This window comes from Cephus cinctus, unplaced genomic scaffold (assembly GCF_000341935.2).
Source record: "Cephus cinctus unplaced genomic scaffold, Ccin1 Ccin1_scaffold0717, whole genome shotgun sequence".
NCBI lineage: Eukaryota > Metazoa > Arthropoda > Insecta > Hymenoptera > Cephidae > Cephus > Cephus cinctus.
Window position 1 is genome coordinate 138,534 of NW_014333336.1, and position 12,548 is coordinate 151,081.

Below are 12,548 nucleotides of genomic sequence, written 5' to 3' on the forward strand. Positions count from 1 at the left end.
AAAAAAAAAAAAAAAAAAAAAAAAGAATCCCGACGATCAAGCGCAAATTAAAGGGTCGTTATTGGTTTTTACGGCATTCACCACTTAATTTATTGATAACCGATAGTCACAATTTTTTTTTCACATTTACTCGAACAATATACATAATTATAAAATTTCTTGAAATATTCCAAATTCAAAATACAAGTTTTATAAAACATTCGAAAAAAAATGAGTGGTTCTCGTGGCGGATATCGACTTTCGTTTCGTTAACAACGCTAAAAGCTAACCGAGAATTGAATACTCTACCGAGTAACTTCGTTCAAAGGCCATTCGCTCGAAAAGCGCTAAAAAGAATATATGAAATATTTATTTTGACGAAAAAAATTATTTCCTTACACTCAATAGGTCTATTCACGAATATTCATATTTTGAAAATCCTACAGTACGTCAGACCACTTTTTACGTGATTAATATCAGTTCATATTTTTTCCAAAGAAACAAAAAAAATCATGACTCGCTCATAAAACGTCGATGAAAAATAATGAATGTCCCAAGTATTTACGGTAAGTACCCAAAACTATAGTCCAAAAAAAAAATGATCGACTACATAAATTTATTTATATGTAAGAAGTAAAATGAAGATAGATGATCGATACGAAATTTATTGATTTTACTTCGTATACAGAAAGCACTAAACCTGTAATATCATGGACATTGAAATTTAATTTTTTTTCTTTCCCAAGACCATTACGTCATTCCAGGCCATTCCTCGTATAATTGCCCGATATCGTCAGTCAAGAAGAAGCTTTCCATTTCCAGCCAAGAAACCCAGATGCGTCTGTTTTCCAGTTCCAGGGCGATCCTAGTAATTGAAACTGTCGCGCACTATGACCACCCTCCGAGCACATGAGCTCGACACGACACGTTCTTCGTTCTACAAAGAAGCCACGACACTTCGAAGGTCCAGACCCTTAATAATGATCGAACGAATATCGTAGCGAACGTTAGGTTAAATTAGCCGAGGCTTCAAAGACAAAAACCATCCCGGAGCTTTATAGAATCTAGCGTGAAAGACTGGATATTAATATATTTTAACAAGAGAGTGCTCTCGGGTCCCGCTTGGATCTCGGTTAGGGGCCTACCTATTCAGAAGCTGCTTAAAGTAGGAGCACCTACAAACGCGCCCTTATGATTAAAAGATCTTACGCACGTGCGTGCCTATTCAAGTTTAAGAGCAGACAGTGGAGCAGATCATACAGATTATAAAATTTAAAGTTGGCCAACTTTACTGTACTGCTCGCTGTCAAAATATCCTTACGTAAAAAATACATTGATACAGTAAGACATATAATAATATATACACGTATATTCTGCAAGTAAAAATATACACAAACGATATGAAGGCTCCTATGGATATATATCGATATTCAATTACCCCTTACTCTCCTAACGCGTTATTCAAATTTCCCGCGTGTAATCTTTTTCGATTGCCAAGAAAGGTCCTTGCTTCGTACTTGTAAAAAATAAAAATAACCGCGTTACGTAAATATAATTTCATCGACGATACAAGGGTTATGTGTCTCGAGAATTAATCAAAATGTATATATGTATATACATCGCAGGTGTTCTCAACAATTCCGAGAAGGACTGCGGGAAACAATAGAGTGCCTTTTTATTTCCAATAGCAGCTGCCTCGTATCCCGAGACGTAGGGAAGTAGCGTATTACTCAAGAGTAAAAGCCGAAGGGTAGGAGCTGGCGGATTCTCAAAGCAAACGGTTTGACCCTAATCGAATACCATAGAGGATAATTGATTAGTTTACGAGGTACGGTAAAAGTCGGGAATTGAATGTCCTCCAACCCTACGGAAAGGCTTGTCGTCCATGACCAATCAAACGTCTCGTCAAACTTCGTTCACTTGGTTCGCGGTAATTTCATGGGAATCGCCTTACGCAGCCGTCGGGGCAAGTTTCATCGATCAACTACAATCGATAGTGCGTCGCGACGTCCAAAAGCTTATCGCACTTGCAGTACATTGTCAGGAGTCACGTGCGGAGTACGAGGGTCAGAGTCCCATGAGGGATATTTCGGTATGTATGTATTAAATGTACCAGGTACCAATTGTAGAAAAAGAAAAAAACATTACTGTCCACGCTAACGAAGGATGGTCACGACGTCGACGATATTCGACACGTGAAATTCCCTAGGAGCAATGCAGGTATTTCAGTTATACACTTAAAGTATATCTGTATCTAATTCCCAAATCGCTAAGACGAATTCGCATCACGTTTCTCTCGATTTCATTGCTAACTTATTCGTTCTGATTCGTTGTGTTAATATCGCACGCTGCCATACTTCTGATTGTATATAATTGTTAGGTAAGCTGGGTTATCTTGCTTTGGATTCCAATAGGTATTATCGGTTAATGATAATCGATTGTATCTTCTTGGAAATTATTCAAAGCTTCTACGCGCCTTTGGCATAGACTAGGTGCGTCAAGATATTACGAAGAATTATTTTTGAGAGTCAAGCCTTATTAGGGGTTCGAGCTATCTGCTTTCTGTTCGGTTACTTTGATCGAGTGATATTAACGTTTTACAGGACACGCTGGACATTTTTCTCAAGAGAATCTATACCCTTCGGAGTAAACGGGCTTTTGCATCAATTAGGGAATTATTAATGTTTCTTGGGTATTGCTGAAAAATTTCGGTGTCTCGACGCGTGTACTTTAATATTAAGTTTATAAAAGATCTCAAGTTTGAAAATTCGTATTTTTTTTTTGTTTTTTTTTTTGTTTTTTTCTTTGATTTTTGGCATTTCCATACATCGATTTTTTATTTTTATTTTGTCTCTTGAAAATATATTTTATCAAGTGTCTCTTAATACACGATGAATCAACAAGTCCGAAACTAGAAAATACGTGGTTCCGATAGATTTAATTAAAAATAAAATTTTCCTAAATATTTCTTGAGGATCTGCAGAAACCGTGTGGACGAAGAGTAGCGGGAACTTTGTAACTCGGAGAAATGAAATGTAGAAACAGTTTTTTCTCATAACGTTCTACGCCCTGGGAATTGGGCGGGTAATTTAATATTATGCAAATGCAACGTAAACTTTTTTTTTTCATAGGTATGAGCTTTGTTTAGGTGTGCATTTAAAAAAAATATCTTGTCAGACCCATCCAGACTAGAAGTTCTCGAGGGCTTTGAGAACTGAAATTCTCGCAAGTACTTTTTCAAGTATTCCAATTCCAATACGTATACATATTTATGCAGCGAATCGATTTACAAATTTATATGAAATCTCAGCGTCAACGTAGACTTCTAAAATTATTCTACTACGTATTGCGCGATCACCGTCCCATTCAGAAATAAATCGAAATGCTCGTCTATGGCTAGCCGACACACCCTTTGTAAAAGCGAATTCCAAACATAACATTATACTGGAAGGACTGACGTCAGCTGCTGGAATAATAAAAATTTTGTAAATTCCAAACGATTGACATTTGTGCGAAATTCGATGGAGTTTCATGATTTTGAGGTAAATTTACGAATATATTTTTACCAACACGACCCATCAAAATGGGAGCATCAGAAATATAAATAAAAGCACCGGATCCTTTACCTTCGACCAATTTCATATCGCATCGATGAAACTACCAAAAAAACCGAGTAAAACTCTGTATGATCGAGCAAGCTCAAAAAAAAAAAAAAATTAAAAAAAAAATAAAAGTTAATAAAACAAAATATTTTGCAATAAAAATATTTCTATATGAATACTGTCAATATCATTTCCTACTCATGTGCTCATATACGCATATACGTATACGCACGCTACGTTTCGCATTGAAAATAAAAATATCATTCGATTTCCTATACAAACGTATATCACTTCCGTTACACCTATATATACTCAAGGCCTAACTAAATTCACGATCGTAACGTTTACCTAGCTTGAAATTTCGAAAACACGCGGAATTACCGCAACGACAGTTCTGCACGTTACTCACCTAATCGTATTGCCTGTTCGTTAGTCAAAGTTCCCACCTGCCACTCACTATCAGCCAAATCCCGAAAGCATCCCGTACAGTCTCACGAATATAACGCAGACAGCCAGAACATAGGAAAAGCAGCCACTTGGGTAAAAAGAATTTTTCGAAAATATCCAATAAAACACATTATCGTAAATATTTATAAATAGTCCAGAAATTTTTGCAGCAACAATATCGTCCGAAAATAATCAACGTGCTTTCTACGTTTAATAAACAATTATTGCCTGGACGACTGAACACACGTTAGAAGTTCTGACTTAGAACGGATTGGTAATTTACTAAGGTATCGTGGAAGAAATTAAAAAAAAAAAATTTCAATTATCTTTCAACGACACGACCTGCAAGAACTGCAACCCTCGACGCTGCTGAAGTGTAGGATAACACTTTTTTTTCCAGAGAATCCAGAAATAGCCACTGTTCCCAGCACGTAGGTACCAAGGTAAGCAGAGTTGGTCGTGTATAGATTTTAATGAGGCGCACTCCACGGCTAGAAACTTTCAAAGAATTTTAAGGCGTCTTGCAAGAGACACGAGTTACGATTACCGATAAAAAATAATCAACCTTAAACCTTCCCTTCATCAGGCAGCCACATTCCTATGCAACCCGTAACTCTGTGCACTTGCATTCACAGATGCATTACTAACTAAACAAGCTGTCCGGCTACAGATGTATAAATGCAAGTTGGAGGATGTCATGCATATCGCATGTATGGTGCATATGTGGTAAACACACCTGATGAGTTTCACGAGTTAATCAAGGAAACAGACGTAGCCAGTATATGACTAATAGAAAAAAAAAAACATTCAACATTGTATATAGATATATATATGTATTTTGATAAAAAAAAAATTTTATAAATTATATAATTTACGATTTTCAAAAATAAACAATTCGTATAATATAGATATAGAATATACTGCTAACATTGGCTCGATACGTATCCAAAATTTCTTTCAATTCCCCTATTAAGTTTTACGATCCAATTAGTACGGCTTGGCAGGAAGGAAGGAACTTTGATATTTTAATTTTCATTACGTGACCGTCGTCATTGACTTCGGAAGGAATATTGGCTATAAGGAACTAAGAATTCTATGGCATTCGGAAGTTCTTTTTCTTTCGGGTCGTTGTTATTAAGCTAATTCCTGTAATATTCATGTTTTACGAGTCGATTCCCAGGATGGATGGTTAATTGCGGTAATTCTATGTAATCTCATTAAATGTCTCGAGCTTGTCAAACGATTAATTTGAAATTCCTTCAACGACTTGTCGATCGAATACGCGTACAAGACGCTCGGTAATAAAAGTCGAATAAGTTACGCACGAATTATTGAAGAATTAAAATGTTTGTGAAAGGGATGAAAAAAAAATTAATTATCAGACCTCAAATGCTAAATGATCACCAATGCCCATACGGAGTTCGTTTTTTATGAACCGAGACAGAAAGAAATAGCTGGTAATACATTATTTATCTGCCTGAAAAATTTACATTAAAAAAATACATGAGACAAACTCGAACACGATTCACGATTAATTACTCCTTTTTTTTAAATCCTTAAAAACAAGGAGTTTCGTGCAACCGCCATTGTGAATATTTGACAAAGGTTCAAGACGTGAGTGGAAAAAATCACGGACCAACAATGTATTTGGGATACGTAAGGATATAAAAAAAAAAAAAAAAAAGGGAAATTGATTTATACTTTTCACTAAAAAAAAAAAAGGCGAGAACTGTGACATGGATATCGACATTCGATTTGTAACACGAACGTGCCTTGCATGGTTAGAACAAGAGAGTGTTGTAAATCTGTGAATCGAGGTAAACCAACAAGAATGATTTAACGCAGGATCAATAGCTCACGATAAGTTTGTATGTAAGGTGCGTGGATGTAAATCTGACGTAATTCCATAAATTGAACTTTACATTAATTAAGGACCCACGCGTACTCACCTCTGCTACCCTGCCGAACGATTTTAATAATTTATTTTGTATGTACATATATATTAGCGTCAGGCGTAACGTATCGTAGTTACTCATGGAAATTATTGTGGTATCCATGGCAACGTAACTTGCGTATATATCGCTGAGAACGTTCGCACTTTAAGGTTATACTTAGCATCAATAGAACAAGTGCTTGCTGGCTGCAAGTTCATGAATTTATGGGATGCTAAGGGACGAACACGGTGCGTAGGGAAGTACCAGTGACGAGAGACACGCACCAGGATCGTCGCACTTGGAAACTTTGTTAACTTAAGATTTCACTTGATGCGAACTTGTACGCAATTTCGTGGGATACAATTTGTCCCTCGAGCGCAAACAAGCTACCGTGTAGATATTAACGGAGGATTAATAATCGTGATATGGAGTGGATCAATGCGCCGAAAAATTTCAATATCACACCTAGATAATTCGTGTGATTATATAAAAAAAAAAAAAAAAAAAATTGAGGATCTCAAAAATAAATTTTTTCTATATTCTACGAAAGTTAAAGAAATTTCAATGAAACTTTGTTTATTAATCATAATTATTTCTATAATATATATTTTATATAATATTATTTCTATATATATATATATAACGATCACTATTATCCTGTTTCATAACTTTTTATCCGGGCTACATAAAGGTCTCGAATAAATACGAAAGGAACATTAACAAAGTCAAGGATCTTTAGCAGCTTGACTTTCCCAGGCTCGAGTGCTTTCTTCGATGAATGTCGCTCGCTTTCATTCTCAAGAAAGTATTCCTGCTTCGGGGAACGTTGCATTTTTCAAATTTCTTCGATATAAATTGTATATTTACAATTTTCCCCCCAAAAAAAGGTCACGCTATAATGGGGGCATGGAATCAAAATAAAAAAAAAGTTAATGACGCGAACAAATAATTTAACATACGTAGCTATATACCCGATCTGTAAGTAAAATTTATAATTAACCCGTGGAAACATTTTGAAGGAGACGGTATAAATCGATCGATCGTTCTTCCTTCGTGTTTACTATTTTTTTATTAATCATAGACGAAATCGTTGTTTGCCGATTCTGCAATTTACGAAATAACTCAAGAGAACCAGTATTCGACATGGTGATATAAGTAGGTCACAATTAATAATTAATGCCAGTCCCGAAAGCACGCAGTTACTCATTCTTTTTTTTTACGTCTTTACTAAAAAAAAAAAAAAAAACAATAACCCTGCAAGTTGACTCAACCACATTAGTATCGCATACGAAAAGTTCGATCGTAACGTGAACGATCGATCGTGACATCCCCATTGTCGATATTTACTACGTTATCCATACAGCGCGCACATATATTACGTAATCAGAAATAATAATAATAGCAACAGAAACAACGAAAACTTTGTCCACGTGAAATCGGTGAAGCAGGTATAATGTTGGTAACCATTATTTTCAATTGACAGAATATTAGGTAAATTTTAATCCCTCGGTACAAAATAGTATTAAAAATGTCTGGCGCTTATTATACGAATCGCACTTTTTTATTACGTGCAATTACGATTCCAAAATTATATTTACGATTAAAAAAAAGAAAAATGTTAATCCAAAGAATACAATATTTTTTTATCACTCACCCAAGTCGCGCTCAGATCGTCAAGTGTCGAGGAAGTCCTTCCGCGTGTTGTTGTTCTTCCGCACGGTTGTCACGGGTGCCGCAGTAACTGTAGTCAAGGGGAGGTCTTGACGTAACGACGGATTCGAAGATACTGTCAAGTTTACAGCGAAGCGTAACGTAACGGTACGAGAGCGTTACACGAACGTAACACGAAGTGCGCGTTAGAAGCCGCGCTCCTCCTCTTTATACCAGCGACCAAGTTCTACCTGTGCTTGCGCAGAAAGCGCAGACAGTGCAAGCTCATGCTTCATTCGAGTTTCTGCTACGAAATGACAGGATGGATTTGGCAGTAATGCAACACGTGATAAGCCGATTATAGATTCTGACAAACCGAATTGTCCTGAAGGACAATCGAAAGCTCGGGAATTTCGAGCTTTCGATGGGATAATTAACAAGGTAGATAGGAACGTGCAAGCATGTGGGAGTTGGATGTATGTTATCTTTAGTTTTCATGAAGTCAAGTTTTTTTGGACTTGTATGTTAAAAAAAGGTAATATTAGTGGAAAAATTGAAAATTTTTCTTCGTTTAATTATTATTTCCTTCATTTTTGTGCTTCAACGTTAAATTTTACCTTTCTTTCTATTTTCTTCGTCTCTGTTTCTTCTCGTCAATCGCTCCAAGATTGTTTTAACCTCAATACGGATTTCATTGACGTTTTACAACGTGGAGGGGCTCAGGGAAATTTATTAAATTCTTTTGCGTTGAAGTATCTGTTTACTTCCGGTTTTAGCGCGCTGACATAAAAATGTGGCTCAATCGTGTCTGCTTTCTCGTAGTGGATGAATGTATTACGTAATTCGAAAATCAAATGTAGCTTCACGTAGATATTACTTGAAAATTTGTATTCGAGTATAACAAAGCTTTTTCGTTTTTGTCGAGTTACTATTAATCGTACAATTTTTTTTGTTTAACCACGTGAACCATGTCGATGTCTTATTTGTTTATTAGAATTATTAGATTTACGATTGTTTATACGAGTATAGAACGTTATGACATTCGCACGAATCGTTTTATTAATTTTGTTAAATTTTAGAAAAAAATGTTCGAAAATTTTAGAAAATTAGAAAATAGAAAATTTTAGAAAAAACAAGAGTATACATTTTCGTATCTGCAACAAATCAACAGATTTATACTAAATAGCAGTGCTTTCAAAAAATGGGATTTAGCATTTAAACTCACAGTCAATCGAAGTAATTGTATATTTAATCAAGAACGTCGAGAGTTTACTAACGTTAATGATCACTTGACTCGATTAACCCCCTTGAGCGTTACTCCGAATATACTCGGTACGAACCGAGTATACTTGGGGTAAATACTATTGAAGTACTATAAAATAAAACTGCATCCTCAAATGTATACGGAATGCAATATAGAATAGAATTTACTACATTGTATAGAAAATTATATTGATATAGTGAAACTATATTTAGTACGCCATATTTTGAAGTATCGGTAAGAACCGTTAAGGAATCTTCAGTAAGTAATCTTAGATGCAACGTTCCTTTTGGTAATAGTTACGTACGAGGTTGCCACGTCGACGATGCTAACTCAGCAATTGCACAAAATTCTATTACTCGAAGCCTCCTGCCATCTTGTTTCTCTCCTGCCATCATCGAGTAGCTTGGATCGCTGCTTGACAAGAGAACCGCTTACATTTCAATTCTTCGTATCTGCCAGCTAAACGTATTTCACATCGTGTCCTGGCTTCCATCTCGATTTCGTTTTTCACAGTTACCTTCGATTCCTAAACTATAATTCGACTCCTTCGTAAATTTTTCACTCTTTGATAAAATATGCAAATTACTACGTAACGTTTAAAATTACTGGTACTCGTATTCGATAAAAAGCGCTACTCACGACGACATATATGACTACCAAGTGTCCTATATGTAAACGGCTTACCTGCCATCTACTGAGAGTGTGTACTTCATTACGTTGAAGCTTCCGTACTTGACTTGGAGCTTTTGTAAACGATCGAAGCATCTTTAAAAGTCGCATACTTTCCCACTATATATATATATATTTTTATAATATCGAAAGGATTTTACTGAGCTTGCAAGTAAACTAGGATCTGCGTTTGGTAGCTGAGTTAATATTTAGGTTGTATTATACGTGTCTTCTCTCTGATTACTGCTTGGAAATATCGTTTACTTTATATTGAGAGTTTAATATTTCAAATGGTTTCATTCTTCTATGCCTCTTTCAATGTATTTTATTCGTCGTGCACGTTTACGATGGTGTAATATGACGAGAGTTCAAATTTTACATAATTTCTATGTTCTTTAATTATGCGGTTAAGAATTGCTCCGTTAAAATAACAAAAATCTACTGCACTTTGAAATAACTAACGAGAGTAGAGAAACGACGATTCGCAAGAACCTGGTAATTTTCCAAGGAGAAAAATTGATCCTCGTTAAACCTAGGAAAAAGTTACATATACTCTTGCTTCTACCGGACCTTGATGAAACGAAGAAATTTATAAGTTCCAGGGCGTTAATTGGTTCACGGATAGTCGCGATAGCAAAATTCAAATGAGCCAAGTAACTAGAACTGTAAATGCCAAAAAAAAGATACGGTACGATGAGTATTACAAACTTACGTGATATCCTGGAGCTACCGTATAATTATGCCTACGAGACAGATGGGACAGGCGTAATCTTTCCTTGACAACATATTACACAACGATCCAACGTTTAATTTAATCGTTGCGTTCGGCACACAAAGTGTCAGGAAGCAGATCTGTGCAAGCTGGTACATATTATTATTCAACGAAGAAAATGATTGAGCTTATACCGGATTTAACCTGCAATAAGTGTAAAACTCAAACTACGCTTGCGCACTTATAACCTCCATAAAATTTTAAGCAGCGACAACCCATCATCGTTCTCGTTCCAAATCGTATAATAAAACTGTTAATAAGTTAAAAATGGCTTTTCACTACAGAGCACTCAGCGCGAAATTCAAGCCTATGAATTTATTCGGACACGTAAAATAAATGATTCAGTTCGAAGTGACGCAGCTGGTAAAGAGATGGCGCGCCGAGCGTCTTCATTGAGGGGGAAACTCAAAGATATGAAATTCACAGAGGAAAACACTTCGTCAAATAGGACCCTCCCGTAAATTTAAAAAGTTATTAAACTTTTCTTTATTCTTTGGGCTCATCGGATCCTGTTTTATACTTTGTACGTTGTTACACAGTATTCCAGTTGGCCGGAATACTAGATGCTTTGAACTTGTCACGTATTGCGCCTGATAATATCAACCGAAGTGGCTTCATATAGAGTGGATGTCATATAAGACAGTTTCTCTCAAGATTTAACCGGCCTCCGTAATATAACCTACGTTACAACGCGATGGGCAAAATTGCAAGACTCACAACTTTCAGTTACGATATCACCGTGGTGTACTGATACCTACATGTAGAGCTACACTTAGCTTCAGTTATAACGGATTTCGTAGCCTTTTTTTCACATTTCCTTGCCCTCTTTTCCTCTCACTTTTTTTCTTCTCTTCCTCGTTTCGCCTTTCTCTCTCGACATTGTATTACACGACACATTAAATAACCTGGCACCGTCCTTTCCTTCAAGGATAACCACTCGTACTTTGCCACGAAACTTCTGCAGGATATTCCTGGAGTGTAATCTTCATTATTAGATAGGTACTCCATAGCGGGTGACTTTTCAAAATTGAATTTTCCCGCGCTCTTCAGTCGTCCCTCTACAATTTGTGAGTGTTGGATGAATTCGAGGTCTATATACTCGACTAAAGTTTATTCATTGGAACATAAGTTTTACTTTATTTATTATTGTAATTTTCACATGGTGAAATATGAAGATACGTTGATCTTGTTTTTTTTATATAGATTCATTCATTGGCTTATATTGAAATTTGAATATAACAGTTAATCTGAAATTACATAGAAATTTTAATAATTGACTAATCATTATCAACTATTTTTATGAAAATTAACGATGACTTCTGCGTCTTGACCGCAAAATTAATCCGGATTTATAAATGTCGGCTTAAGGGACTCAGCCAGTTACAGGAAACCATAAAAGTAATGAGGCTTAGTAGATTTTCTTAAATCGGCAATTGTAAATCCGGCTTTATTGTCCAGTAGAAGGGAGGTTGGTTGTATTGGGAAAAATACTTATACGTACGTAATCTATTTATCCGCATATATATAGCGATAATATTATTATGGTATTTTCGAAATCTCCGAGGATAAATGAAGATCCAAGACTTTTCCGGTCACTTGTTTACCTCAAGATTGAGACTAACTCATGAAGATCTTTCCTCAATTGGATATTTCCCGGTTCGGTAACTTTTGCTGTGGACAGAAAACGATTCTCGTAATTGAGTTACATCCTAATGGTTCAGTGTACCAATTTGATTTCTCAATGATCACTGCCTTGGATTTAATCTGACATATTCTTAATGAATATAAAAAATTATAATGTTTTATGACACAAACTTCCGATCATTTCGTTTCTACCCCCGATTATTACTGAAGATTGATAAGATTTTTATTTTGGTAACAATCAGAACATTAATTTTTTTTTTAAATGTGCTACTTTTGATCAAGCTGCATACCTACACGTGCAGCATGAAATTGCATCTATATTCGGCATAATAAAATTCTGTAAACCGAAAAAGTTATGAGACGGATATACAAATTATTGAAAATAGTATGATAGCGCCATCCCTGGAGTGTGCTTAGGGCGGCGAGATTGTATTAATTATGCTCAGTCGGAAAGGCACCTTTTGGTAATACAATGTTTTATTAGGAGTACGATCATTGCAGTAGTATCACAATAATTCAAAAAGGTTTATTACAATTATTATTTAAATGTACTTATTATAATAATAATTCTGATTTAATTTATAATT

At 35.6% G+C, this 12,548-nt stretch overlaps 1 protein-coding gene across 1 annotated transcript in view; it reads right to left on the reverse strand.

Annotated features, from left to right (window-relative positions):
- Window positions 1-7,823, reverse strand: part of LOC107270315 (calexcitin-2) — a 34,490-nt gene extending 26,667 nt beyond the window's left edge. Inside the window, exon 1 of the mRNA XM_015745212.2 lies at window positions 7,617-7,823. The gene's annotated coding sequence lies outside the window, so the exon portion shown is untranslated. The remainder of the gene's footprint in view (window positions 1-7,616) is intronic.
- Between the last annotated feature and the right edge of the window lie 4,725 nt (window positions 7,824-12,548).